Source organism: Aulonocara sp. 'chitande type north' Nkhata Bay, linkage group LG11 (assembly GCF_057382095.1).
Source record: "Aulonocara sp. 'chitande type north' Nkhata Bay isolate Kocher_YH1m ecotype deep benthic linkage group LG11, A_spYH_male_GT1.1, whole genome shotgun sequence".
NCBI lineage: Eukaryota > Metazoa > Chordata > Actinopteri > Cichliformes > Cichlidae > Aulonocara > Aulonocara sp. 'chitande type north' Nkhata Bay.
The window spans coordinates 22,891,174-22,906,056 of NC_141354.1; positions in this window are offsets into that span (position 1 = coordinate 22,891,174).

Consider the following 14,883-nt stretch of genomic DNA (forward strand, 5'->3'; position numbering starts at 1 on the left):
ACTGCAATCCCACTCATATTTATTTCTAATTGATCAATTATAAGTTAATGAGAAGTTTGTTTGAAGATATCATTACACACTAATCTATGAGTACAATATTTTATTTTTAGTTGTATTGATTGTTTGATTTAAAATCCACTGTGGTGTAAAAAGACAAAATTCCAAAAATTGTGTCTTCTGTAAAAGCCTTGGTTTGGTTTGAGTCATTTAGTGTACTGGTGCTTCAGTGCTTGTCAAACAATAGTAAGCTAGGTTAGGTGACTACCTTGAATTAATGGCAAAGAAACTACTGCAAAAAACATCACCAAGCTCCCTCTATATGGCATGAGGCTGAAATGGGCTAAGGATTTGTTTAATGGATTTTAAAAACAGTGTGAGCATTTGACTTCCAACTGTTAAGGCAGACCTGCAGAAAAAAACAACACTGGGAACATCTGTCTGTGGCTAATGTGTTACTGGGTTTCGAGTTTTCATGGGGATTCAAGGCAGTAGAAAAACAAAGCAAAATGCAAGCAGAATTCAAAACAAAGCAGGTGCCCCACGCAGTAGAAGCTGCACTCTCCAGAACTGGCTGTTTACCTCATTCAACACTGGCGTAAAGGATCATAAACTTGCCTGTTTAATGAACTTAACATGCTGTGTGTAGTTTAAAGATAGAAATGACATGGATCATCGTACATCATGTGGATCTATCCACCTTATTTTTAATAAAAGGGAGATGTTGGCTGAGATGTTGATTTCACTTTATTATGTTAAGTTTTCTGAACAGCTTACTAATTTACAGTTAACTAAAGTGCAACCTCAACCCAATCATTTTACCTCGGATAATCAGATACGCAAAGGTTAATATATACTTTCCGTCAACTGGTGACAAACATTATGATATAGGAGCATCAGGAGCAGCTTGAACCACAGTGCCCTTGCAGCTCGGGTAGCTGCAACTGCGAAAAGTAGCAGCAAAGCACTTTTCTTCCTTTCTCTTAAGAGTCATTACATACAAGGATTAGAGGACAAATTCCAGGAAAAGCATTAGCAATTAGAAGTCCAGCAGCCGTCAAGGTATGTAATTATAGGCAATGTGTGTGATTAGGGTAAGAGGTTCAATAAATTACATTAACATACTTTTAAAATCACAAGGGAGAGTCTACAAAGATCCTAAAAGAGGCAGAATGCGTGTATCGATTTCCTTTCCCCCAATGGAAATTTATTTGGTGGCTGCTGAGCAATGAGCGCCATTGCAGTACTCAATTTCCTGACACAAACAATTGTAACACTAAAGAGCAAGTGGGTGTGCTGCAGAAAATGTGACATGATTTTTTGTTTTGCTTTGTTTAAAGTTCCAGGCTTTTTGTCATCAGCAGCTGCTGTGTTATTTTTTATTTTTTTCAAAACATCTTCAATTCAAAATAGAATGTAATTTATTATTTTTTTCCACATTCGGCACAGAAAAAGTACAGAAAGAGACTGATTTTCTCTTATCTTGCTACCCAGTATGATCCTCTTCTTTTTTATTTGGATACTAAGATGAAGTGGGAAAATAACCTGCCATCTTGTTATGTGATTCTATATTTGCAGAGTGTTTAATCTACTGCCAGAGCCATCTCACTAATGAATCTGATGAAGTTTGTTGATAAAGTGAACACAACTTCCTGACAAGAGAATACTTATCCATGATAAGCAAAGTTGACTTCGTGTTTAGGCTCGGTTGAAGCGTACAGCTGAACAGCTCCAAACACTTCTTGATGTCAAGGTGTGTGCATGTGTGTGTATTGCACAGTTGCCTGGCAGAACCTGAAACGCAGCTGTTGGCTTTAATCGACTTTTCGGATAGGGGAGATTTTCCAGTCCAGGGACACACACCTTCAAATCGGCTCAGAAGCTTGCTGGCAGGACGAGGAGCCCCATCTCCATGGTCAAATGGCACCTTTCAACCTGTCTGCTGACGGGCTGGCTGGGAGGAAAGGCTCGGGGTCCAGGGGAAGAAACTGGCAGCATCGGCATGGCAGTCTTTTACGGTGGAAGAACGTAATTGCACAAGGCATCTCCAAACCCCACGGAACTGGCAGCTGTCCACACCTTTCCCTTGAGCAGGCTTAGAGGAGTACATCACTCGAATGAAAATCATGCTGGAAGCACAAACCAAGGGTTTTTAAAAACTTCACCTGAAGTTTGATTCTGTAAATGGTGGCTTTTTTCCCTATATTGCCTGGCAGTGGAAACACTCTAATGAATATGTTTTACATCCCATTTCAATGGTGCATAACAATTAAAAACCTGTGTCAAGTTATTCAACTAATTATTTAGAGAAAGTAATGAGAGTCGCTTGCAAGTAGCCAGAAATAATCAGTTAATGTAAATGATTAAATTATTTAAATTAAGATATAGTTCACACAGATCCTTGTGGAACTAGAAATTCCTGTTCATATGTGGAAGTTGGCACTAGATAGCTGAGTGCTTTTGTCCAGTATTTACAAGAAGCTTATTTTTCAGGGCAGTAATCCTATTTCCTTTTGCCATTTGGAATTTTTGATTGGATCCGAGTATTGCTTTCCCACCATAACGTCCTCGCTTGTCCAGCTGCTGTCTGTTATGTAGGCATTGGTGCTCTTGTTAACTGCTTGGAATAGCAGTTTAACTGGAGTGTCAGAGCCCGCAGCGAAACGGTTGCCATTCTTCAGGAGGAAGCATGTGGCACATGGCATCATTAAGAGGATGAGACCCTCAAGGTGATGTAGGCAATGTCCATGATACTTCTTGGCACAATCAATTCTACTTATGGAACCACTTACCTTCCAATGGCCCATAATCTATTTTTAATATTTGCCAGATAAGTGCACTCACAGGCATTCTTCAAGGAAAGGCTGAATTTTTTTTAAATTAGTCACTTAAAAAAAGAAAAGAAAGAGCAAGAGAGAGGTACAGTATGTTCACTTAATGGCAGCAAATTGTTCCGAGAAACTACATGAATCCAAGGTCTTTGTATTTCTTTTCATTTTTCTCAAACTTGGGCTCATATTTTGATGACATGCAAGCTGGAAAATGGAACAGATAATATGATGTATGAAAACACCAAAAACTGGAAATAACAATGCCAGCCTCCACCTGATAATGGACCTCATATTTTGATGTCTAATGTGATGCCTTACTTAATTTAAGATGGCATTTAACAGAAAAGGTTTTGTATTCAAATGTATTATTTTGATAGCAAGCACTGAAATTCTGTTTCATCCTCACATTATTACAACCACTGTTAATGGACCAACAAAAAATGTGTAACACACGAATGGCAAAAAATGCCATTCATGTGTTACACGAGAAAAATCCCATTTTCCTGTTGTTAGAAAAAAGGCTGTAAATCATCAAACATCAGATGTATAGCTATGTTAGGGCATTGTTTTTAACAAACAGGTGTTAGAGTGTTCAAATCTATACACGGGAATCCAAATTAACATGCAATAACTGTGAGAAGTACTGGAAATATCAGTTAGAAGTACTGATTTTAGGCCTGTGTGAACCCATACAGAGGTAATGTGTGATTCAGATTTCTACATGATTTTAATAATAGCATGTTGTGTTATAAACTCAGAAGAACACATAACTGTATATTTTCTTTTGACTGAAAATAGATATCTTTTCAACTGATGTTAAATAAGTAATGCTAGCTGTCTTCTTAAGCAGATTTCAGCAGCCACGGTGGAGTCTGTAAAGTAATAATACTGATATGTAATTCATTTGTGTTGCAGTATATTATTTTGTACATGCTAATAGAAATGTCAGCTAGCAAACTTGTGAAAGTAAGATGATCATCAAATGAACCAGACAATATGATGGAGTTCCTGAACACCTCGTTGCTCACTATTATCAGATGCGTTTGCCTCTCTCCTCCCTCTAATCAGAGCTCTTGACTGAGCGCAGATGTCATAATTATTAATCTGCGCCGACGAGCCACTGATGATTGATGAGAGGCACATCCTAATCAATGGCAAATGTATGATAAGTGTTTACTGTGAAGATTATGGCAGCAGTACCTCAGGTGGAGTGGCTTTTCTCCTCATTATCCCACCACCACATCACAAGCAAATAACTCACTGACACTTAGGCCTGATCTTTAATCAGGGATTATCTGGCACTTGACATTATTTTTGAGAATATGTTATTCTGCCATATGCTTTGAACTGCAGACAGGAAAACAAATTTCTTCCCCCACTGGCTTTGATAGAAATATTTCATCATGCACAAGTATTTTGGATGCCTGTAAGGCTGTGTTTTTCCAAGCTTGTGTGTTTATGGATGCAATTACACCCTTTTGAGTCCAGACTTTAATTGAGACTTTGTGTAATTTGGTTTTGGACTTTGCTGATAACAGAGCCTTCTGGTGCATTTTTCTGTCATGTTTAATATCCAATTTCAGCTTGAACCTTCATTTAGTTAGTTTCATGTTCACTAAATCTGGAAATCATATGGACTTAGTTCTGTGGAAAGGGAAAATGTAAGCACTGTTCCCACAAATCTCTGCAACAGCTTACAAAGTCTGACATTCCTAGCTAAGGGCTCAGTGCAGAAACCCACAAAGCACAAGCAATTGCTGGTTGAGAATGCAAATACCTTTTTGTAACAACCAGCACTCAAGCTTGTCTGGACCTACTCAAGACCCTTTGAGGATCAAAGAAAAAGAGGTGGATTTTGGGGTGTGATTGTCTTGGTAAACCTTCCGCCAGTCACTCCCCTGAGAGGATGGTTGGATCGAGACAGGAAGACTAGATGTCTGTGGGTTTCAGTGCGCATCCTGGAACATTGACCTGCTCTTTGTTTAAGTCATAACAGCAATGGCAGCAGGACAAAGTGTTATAATATCCACCAAACTGTCATAATTAAACTGCACACTGGCTAACATCAAGATCGACATTGCCATTTCTCCAGTCATTTCTTCCATATGCTACATGGCTGGAATCTGAGTGATTTGGGATGTGGAAAGCTGCAAATGTGTATGCTTAAATGAATAATGAACAGCTCAAATTATGACAAGCCTTTCTGTGGACTCATAGAGGGTCGCTTAGTTACATTGCGTTGTACAACGAATCACACATTCTTTCAGAAATTTCTTTTTTTCTTGTCAGAATGGTTCATTTATTCATTTCAGTTTACCAAAACGAAGTCCCTAATTCTATTCAAATCCATATACCTCGCTTAATCTACAAGAATTCTAATTGCTTCTGACTGATATACTGCTTTAAAGCACAAACAAAGCTTAGAAAAGTATCATCAACTGTGCCTGCCTGTAGCAGAGTAGAATCCAATTACAGGCAATCCTTAGATGGCAGTGTTCAACCACAGCAGAACAACAGGAAACAATATGAATCATGTGTAAATAGAGAAAATACAAGTTTTAACATACATACATCAAGAAAGACGTGAAGGATCTTCCAGGGATGACTTTTTAATTACTGCATAATATTTAATTCTAAAACATTATGCCGTATAATATGACCGTCTATTAACATTACAATACAGTGTGGTATACAATATAATAAAAACTCCCTTCTTACAGACATACATATTACTGAGATTTATTTATAGTGCATTTTCAAAAGATCTAATTCATATTACACAAATTATAAAAACAATGCATTGCATGTTATAGAAACAAAGGAAGCCCTTTTAATGGCCTCATTTAGATCCTTCTGCAATAAGAACAAACAGATCTAATGGCAGTTCACATCTTATGTATTCTCAGCCTTTATGAATGCAAAGTGCTGCTAGCAGAATTCCCTGGCTGGTAATTCTATCAGCTTGAGATTAAATTTGATTCCTTTTTATTATGTTTTCCCTGAGAAGAGAGTACATGGACACAGTGGCACCACTGGGATGCATCTATCAAATGAAGTTCTATGTTGGGAGACGGTGTGATCTCTTAACGTGCTCATAACATATTGTTTGGACTACAGCATTCCCAGTGGAACTAAAAGGAGGCTGTACAGCAGATTACACTCAACGCTATAGTATCTGGGAGGTCCCTTAAAATTGACAGATCAATCAAGCATTCATCACCAAGTGTACAAGTGAAAATTGGCATATTGTGCAGTGCTATTGTATAAGTGAAAAGGCTGCCAAATCATCTAACTGATGTCAGCTGGGGCTGTGTCAAATAAAGCCGAAGAGTGATTCAGATAATGTTAGTGGACTGCAACAGCACAGTGATAGAGCACTCTTAAAACCAACAACTAGAAGTCAAAGGGGACAGGATGACATCATGGCATAAGAACAAATGTCAAAGCCTCACTGAGCAGCCTGAAGCAGGCTTGTAAAATCATATATAAATGGGACAGTGATGTAAAATTCCCAGCATAATGCTTGAACATTTACATTTGGTATGCCAACTATGTAAGGGCTATATTCACATCTGGTGATAATAGTAAAACCGCCTGGAGCAGAGAACTACAATGAGCTAGTAGTAGAGAAATGTGCTGTAACTGATAACTGAGCAATATTGAAGGTGAGGCTCTCTGCTGGAATTCCCTTCACTGTAGAAAACCTTTGTTGGATTCTGTGGTCCTCTCAGTGCAGAGAGAGCACCGGTATGTGTCACAGTGGGAGGCTTGAAACTTTCTGTAGAGACTATAAACAAGGAAGCAGAGAAAACAACAGACTACTGAGTAGATGCTGCTTTAGCTGTGCTCATGCACAGACAAATGAAAGGAAGAAGCAGGAATAACTTTCCCTCTGGTTGTGTTCCAGAGACTTGTAGGAATGATGCTAACAAGAAATAACACTATTCTGGTGGATTGTGATATTTAAACACTTTACATTGATGTAAAGATGTTGCTTTTTACTACTGCCATCCATCCGAATGATGAACAAACATGACTACAGATGTGGACGGCACATTTTTCTGCTTGCATTTCCAACTGTTTTATACTGTAAAAAGCTGTGACTCATCCTAACAACAAACTTAACTCAAGGTGTGTTGGCTGATGGACTCACTATTAAAGATTTGGCAGATGTACAGTACTATGCAAAAAGTTTGAGTTACCCATCATTTCTTTATATTTTGCTTTTGAGAAGACTGATTTTTTTTTTTAATCGCTAGTAATCATTCTCTTAAGGTTTTCTTTGGGCATTTGCTGATTCCTACTCCAGTTCTTGTACCCAACCATCCTAAGAGTAATTTCTAGTCTTTATTATTTCTTTGTCAAGCTACTTAAGAAACATTCCAGCATAAAAAGCACACAACTCAATGGATGTGATAGTGTTGTGTCTACACATAAAACAGAACTTAGCAAAGATTCAGTTTTAGATTGTAGGCATTATATTACTAACAGTGTGTCACAAAATAAATAATCTGTCCTTAAGGAATAGGGGGGGAAAACGGCCTGAGAAATGCATCTGGCCCTCCAATTGATCAATCTGTGGTTTGCTGAAGTCTCATTAGAAATGGAAGTGGATGGGTGGCTGTCAAGAAGCCAATCTTAAGGAAGGGAAACAGGAAGAAAAGGCAGAGGTATGCCAAAGTACACAATAAATCAGTAGCAACAAGAGTGATGAACCCAAATTTTAAACTTGTGATTCAAATCATTGTCAGTAGGTAAAGAGGAGGTCAGAAGAAAAGTACAGCAATGATTACCTAGCACCATTAGTAAAAAATGTCAAATCTTGACACAGAATAGAACAAAAAGCATCCATCATCCAAAGAAGAGCCTTGTTCTATTTAACCTCTTAAGCCCCAAGCCTAATTCAAATTCAAATTCAAATTTTATTTGTCACACACACACAACCATACACAGTATGACATGGGGGTGAAATGCTTGTAGCTGTGCAATGCCCGACCATTAAATGACAGAAAAAAAGTTTTACAATATTTACAATTTACAGGTTACTACAAAATTTACAAATTAACTTGGGAATTTACAGTAAAGAATGTGCAAATAGCAGAAGAGATTATAAAGATTATAAAGATTATAAATTATAGGAATTATAGGATTATAGGAAATGTGTGGTGGTGCGTGTGGTGATGTGTGTGAGAGTCCAGTCTTATAGTGACGTGTGTGGGAGAGTCCAGTCCTACACCTGGTTCAGGGCCCGAATAGCCTGGGGGAAGAAGCTCCTCCTCATTCTCTCTGTTTTGGCCTTAAGGGAGCAGAAGCGCTTCCCAGACCTCAACAGTGAGAAGAGTCCATTGTTGGGATGGGAGAGGTCCATCATAATCTTCCTAGCTTTGGACTTGCACCGCTTGGTGTAGATGGACAGCAGGTCAGGGAGCTCTGATTGAATGATGCGTTCGGCTGAGTGCACCACTCTTTGCAGATCTCGTCTGTCCTGCTTGTTGCTGTTCCCAAACCAGGTGCAGATGTTTGCCGTCAGGACGCTCTCGATGGTGCAGGAGTAGAAGTTCTTGAGCACCTTCAGTGGCAGATGGAAGTCTCTAAGTCTTCTGAGGAAGAAGAGACGCTGACGGGCTTTCTTAACCAGGGTGTTGATGTGACAGGACCATGACAGGTCCTGAGTGATGTGGACACCCAGGTATCGGAAACTGTCCACTCTCTCCACTGGCGTGCCACTGATGATGAGGGGTTTGTAATTCCTCGCCTGCTTTGTAGTGAAGTCCACGATCAGCTCCTTAGTCTTGCTGATGTTTAGGAGGAGGTTATTCTCCGGGCACCAGGTCTCCAGGTTCGTAATCTCCTCCAGGTAGGCCGTCTCGATGTTGTCGGAGATCAGGCCACAACAGCAGTGTCGTCAGCAAACTTGACAATGGAGGTGGTGTCTGATGTGTCTACACAGTCATAAGTGTACAGTGAGTACAGCAGGGGGCTTAAAACACAGCCCTGAGGCACTCCAGTGCTGAGTGAGATGGAGGGGAGACTTGTTTTCCCACCCTCACTGATTGGGGTCTGTCTGTGAGGAAGTTGAGGATTCACTGACACAGTGATGAGCTGAGTCCTAGATCCGTCAACTTGGTGAAAAGCTTAGAGGGAATTATTGTGTTGAATGCTGAACTGTAGTCCACGAACAGCATCCTAACATAATTCCCTCTGCCAGTGTCCAGGTGACTCAGGGATGTGTGGAGCAGGTGAGATATGGCATCGTCTGTGGAACGATTAGTCCGGTAAGCAAACTGAAGTGAGTCGATGGTGGCAGGAAGTGAAGAAGTGATGTGATCTCTCATCAGTCTTTCAAAACACTTCATCACAATTGAAGTCAGTGCTACTGGACGGTAGTCATTGTGGCAAGCGGGCTGTTGTTTCTTTGGAACAGGAACAATAATGGACTGTTTGAAGCACGTGGGAACCACAGATTGGGCCAGGGAGAGGTTGAAGATCTCCGTGAACACTGGTGCTAGCTGGTCAGCGCAGGCTCTCAGGACCCGGCCAGAGATTGCATCTGGTCCTGCTGCCAGTCCAGTGAGCGACCTCCCTCCTGATTGGTGGTTGCTGCTTTAGCCTTTGTTTGTAAGCAGGCATGAGGAAGATGGCGGCATGGTCCGATTTTCCAAATGCCGGCAGGGGCTGAGCCTTGTAACAGTTCTTGAACGGGGTGTAGCAGTGGTCTAACTGATCTCCTGCCTTTTGCCCCCGTATCAGGGGGCGTTGGGGCTAAAGAGGTTAAATAAATTACAAGAAATCTTGCGTAAGAGTTCAGTCATACCAAACGCTTATTTTCAAGCTCATTACAACTGTGCAAATGATGTTTTTGCATTATATAATGCATTTTCATGCATGTTTGCACACGTTTTAATATATTCCCATTTTCCTGGCCAAACATGTAGGGTGGATCGAGAGTTTTGCACTTTACTGTAGATTGAGAAATGATTGCAAAACTCCTCATCCATAGTGATTTCTTTTAAAAGCAAACATGTCACAGTGTCCATATTGAAGGCTAAATGATTTTCACAAGGGGAGTTTGTTTTCAGTTTTCAAACTGAATAGCGATTAAGATTTAACATGTGCATAAATAAGAATTTTATCTAACTGAGTATTATGTGCGTTAAACATGCCTGGCCTATTTGGAATAGCAGTGGAAGCAGGACAAGCTGACCCAATAAGCCAAATTGCTATTACATTAAAGTGGACAATGCCACCACAGAATGCAGCGACCACAATCTAAGCAGTAAGCATAAATATCTCATTTGACTTGATGCACCATCTGAGTAATTCCACAAGCTCTGCTTCAATGGTGATTGCTACAGAGTCTTGGCAGAGGTAGAGAAGTCAAATAATTAGATCAGAGCACCACATATTCCATGGTCCATACACTTGTCTGTTATTCATGAGATGCTTTTTTTTGTGCGTGCATGGGTTGTTTGGCCCTATCAGGTTTTCAGCTGGCAGAGAGAGGATTTGGACGAGTACCATTAAAATATAAATATTTTATTTTAAAACCATTCATTCCGTTTTAAATATTATATACTGCATTATGCAAGCAAAATGTAATGCTCCGAGTGTGATTTTGGTAGGTTCATCATGCCTCGAAGCTTGTTCTGACTGCTCTGCACAAGCTTGGACATGAATGTACAATCTCACAACCAGGCACAGGTAAAAGCAGTAACAGCAAAACCCGATGCTAATTATTTTGCACGTTTTCCTTTTCTCCTTTAACCTAGAGTAATAAATGACCTAAAAAAATATTCCCTGTTGCTAACATTATATTTTTGACACATGTTGGTATTCACATATGATTCCTTTCCAGCAGAGAATAAAGACAAATGTGAGCCTGTTGATGTTCCTATCTAGATGAAGGTGTTCCATAAATCATGCAGCATCACCCTGGCTTGTTTCAGCTGTTCTATAATGGAGGAGTTCTTACAAGGCCCAATTAAAAGAACCCACACAGCTCAGATTGAGGGTTTAACATTTGAATTATTTAGCAAGTTGCATAAATATGAGTGTTTGCTATTTAACAAGGTGTAAGAACATGAATTATGAGCATCATTTCTTTTTCTCTCTCTGTGGGGGCTTGCTTATTTATGTAAAAAAAAATCAGGGGTATAAAATTGCTATTGATTTTATTTTGAGGTATCTTAGTCGGGTCGGGGATGAGTTCCTGCCCCAAGTGGAGGAGTTCAAGTATCTCGGGGTCTTGTTCGCGAGTGATGGGAGAAGGGAGCCGGAGATCGACAGACGGATTGGGGCTGCAGCTGCAGTAATGCGGACGCTGCACCGGTCCGTCGTGGTGAAGAGGGAGCTGAGTGTAAAAGCGAAGCTCTCAATTTACCGGTCGATCTACGTCCCTACCCTCACCTATGGCCACGAGCTGTGGGTAGTGACCGAAAGAACGAGATCGCGGATACAAGCGGCAGAAATGAGCTTCCTCCGAAGGGTGGCTGGCCTCTCCCTTAGAGATAGGGTGAGAAGTTCGGCCATCCAGGAGGGGCTCAGAGTAGAGCAGCTGCTGCTCCACATCGAAAGGAGCCAGCTGAGGTGGTTCGGGCATCTGACAAGGATGCCCCCTGGGCGCCTCCTGGGTGAGGTGTTCCAGGCATGTCCCACCGGGAGGAGGCCCCGGGGCAGACCCAGGACACGCTGGAGAGATTATATCTCTCGGCTGGCCTGGGAACGCCTTGGTATTCCCCCGGATAAGCTGGAGGAGGTGGCTGGGGAGAGGGAGGTCTGGGCCTCTTTGCTTAGGCTGCTGCCCCCGCGACCCGGCCCGGACAAAGCGGATGAAAATGGATGGATGGATGGATGGTATCTTAGTTGCTAGGTTATTTAAAGTAATCCTAATCACAATTTATATTTGTGTCACATGACTAGTTTTAGGTGATTGTTTTAATTTTAAGACCCACAAATGCATTTTTTTTATTTTTTTGCTCACCTTGCTCTCATCGCAGCTGTTTTCAGATTAGATGCTCTACAGCAGACAGCCAAGACAGATACCAGCTGGCTAAAATCATGACAAAAATAGGAAGGAAACAAAGTGCATGGCGAGAATCTCTTGCCATATATATAGATGTATAGATGCAGCATGACAGGAACAGTGGAAAACTGGCTCCAGAATATTTGCTATCAGGAGCTGGTGGAGACCAAAATCAGAGCTTCAAGAGCAGCACTAAAATGTACCAGTTGGCCAAAATTTTTAGGATCCCTGGGTTGGTTCCCAATGATTTGTGTTTTTTGGACTTGAATCTATTTTGTATTGTGTTTTGTGAAGTGAGTCATGTTTCTAATTCTTAGTCTTTTGCTAATTTAGTCAGTTCCCTTTCATGTCCAAGTTTAGTCTCACCCATGTGTTTCCTTCCCAGTGTCCCCACTGTGTAGTCAATCATGTCTGTCTGTGAATGTCAAGTTTGGCGTCGCCCTCTCTGTCTGTCTCTCTATCGCTCGTGAAAAACTGATGTTGCATTCAATTGCAAACATTTTGTCAAAAACAAAGGAATCCAAGCCACTTACAATATGAATAATTGTCACAACTGTGTGGCAAGAAAAAGACTTTCATCACAAATCAACATCTGAATTTCAATGAAATTACTAATTCAAACTGAAGTTTTACTAAATCGGTTCAAATTCCTCACTGTGCAATTTGTTGTCCAGAGAGAAAAATCTGAAAGCAAACTTTACAGCGTGTTTCGTTTTCTCTTCACTAATCAGATTTTCCCATTGACTCCTACACAGATGGTCCTTTGTGTACTTCACACAATGCCATCTTGCTTGTAAAATGTCAAGGGGAAGAATTTCCATCAGTCAAAGCACATTTAATCAACTTAACCAAGAGAATTTTGCTGCTACTGCAGGTAAATAAAGAACTTTATATTTATTCCAGTATCTTTTATAGTCACAAAATGCTGTGAAATAGTGTATGCTAATGTGAAAAGGGAATCATCAATACTGAGCTCACATTGACCTCTATAAAGTAAATAACATGAACCTTCAGTTTAGGCTCAAGAGCTGATAAGAGTGCAGAAATATGGAGAGTTTTGGAGAGTGATCCTTATCACTACCTGTGAGGTAGACAGTGCTGAGCATGGCAAGGTCACCAGCAAGTCAGAGTAAGGTCATCAGCACCACGCCAGTCTGCCTGCTGCTCCTCAAGCCTGACCTTGTCAAAGTCAAGTGTTGAGTTGCTAATGCCCCTTAACCCAGCGTGTGTAGTGCTAGAAGCCTTCACCAATGCTATATGGCCGGATGTAGCCGCTGGCATTAGAGATGAAGCTAGCACTCCTAATTGCCTCCGCGTGATTCCCAGGCTTGACCCATACTTGGCTGCCACTTCATCTCCCTTTCGTCTGTCTCTCACTCCTTTTTCCGCCAGAGCTACACCCATAGCGGGACAGCTGGCTCTCATCCAGGAGCATCAAAATATTGTCAGGACCACTCTCTGTGCTCCCGCTACCCTCGTCTCCAAATTAACCTTTAAATCAAAGAAGGAGTCCTCGCCTCTCCTCTCCTCCCCTGCTTCTCCCTCATCTTGTCCTCTGGGTGAATTAATAAAACCTTAATTTCCTCATTAGCCCTGTCAATTCATGCAGGGAGTAATAGGCACTACTTGGGGAAGTGCTCTCTTACATACAAAAATGTACCATTGACAATTAGCTTCCTGGGCTCTTTTAAGGGTGGAGGGAGGTCTTTTGCTCTAAGAGCAAAGAGCATCTTTTGGCATACTTTATACTCATGTCTATATGTGTTCATTTGTCTGTTTTGGGGTTGTTCTGTGGTACAGTGCAGTCAGTGTTCTTACAGATTTGTTGTATTTTCCAGCAATTATAAGAGAAAGCTTCACGGCAGGATACTTTGACTCAGACTGGAGGACTATGTGAAAGTGCTCAACAGCGTTTCATCCTAACTGCATGTATTGTGCATTGTGCATTGTACATAATACAGTACCACTGGTCTCAAATTCTTTCCCCACCAATTTGAAGTAATCATTAACAAATAGAGTCAGACTGTAGAAGTAACAGCAAGAAAATTAATGTCCTAAACTGGCACTGTAGTCTGAACTAAACATCAGTAGGTCTGTTTTGGATTGCATGTGGCAGGAGCCAAAATCCAAACAGTTTTCTCTAATCTTACCGAGATGCTCCTTACCAAGTAACTTGATAAGCTGCATGCATCCTGTCCTTGGGAGAGCTGGAGTTGTTCTCACCAAATACTGATGTTTCTTAATTTATTAGAAACTATTTTAATTTACTGTTTTATTGATGTCTTTTTGTCTTTGTAAGGTGACCTTGGGTTTTAGAAAGGGACCCTCAAATAAAATATTATTATTATTGTATTCTGTTAACTGTACTTTGTATGAATATAACTGATAAATTAAAACTGTTTATAGCTTTCTTCATGGAAAGCATTGAACTGCATAGCTTGTGTTAACTTATACCTAGGGATGGGTATCGTTTAGGTTTTATCCGAACCAGTACCAAACCGGTACTTTTGAAACGGTGCCGGTGCTTAAACAGTGCTCAAACCGGTGCTTAAAGAATGGAGAACACAAAATTGGTCCAAAAACCTCTCATGTTCAGCTGCTTTTTTTGTAAAAAGATAACAATGTTAGCCTTTTCTGCAGCTATGGGGCATATATGGTATCACTCTTGGCTGCAAGCAGTGCTTAAACAATGGAAAAAACACAAACTTTGTCCAAAAACCTCTCATGTTTAACTGTTTTCCACTTTTTCTTTGGTCATTTTAGTCTTTTTGGCCAGGGTGAAGGGAGTATCTGCCATCAAACAAGAAGACAGCCACATGTAACTACGACGGTGTTTGCTAGTTCACCTTACATGCATTAATTTAATAACGTGGTTAGCCTACTCAACGTAAATTACACACGAACAACATTAAGCTACTAAAAAGAACGGTGGCTGCTGCCATCATCATCCGTCATCATTTCTGCTACACTGGCAGGGCTAGGACTCTCCTCTTCGGGTTTTTGGGGGATGTTGCTAACTCTGGGTCCGATAAC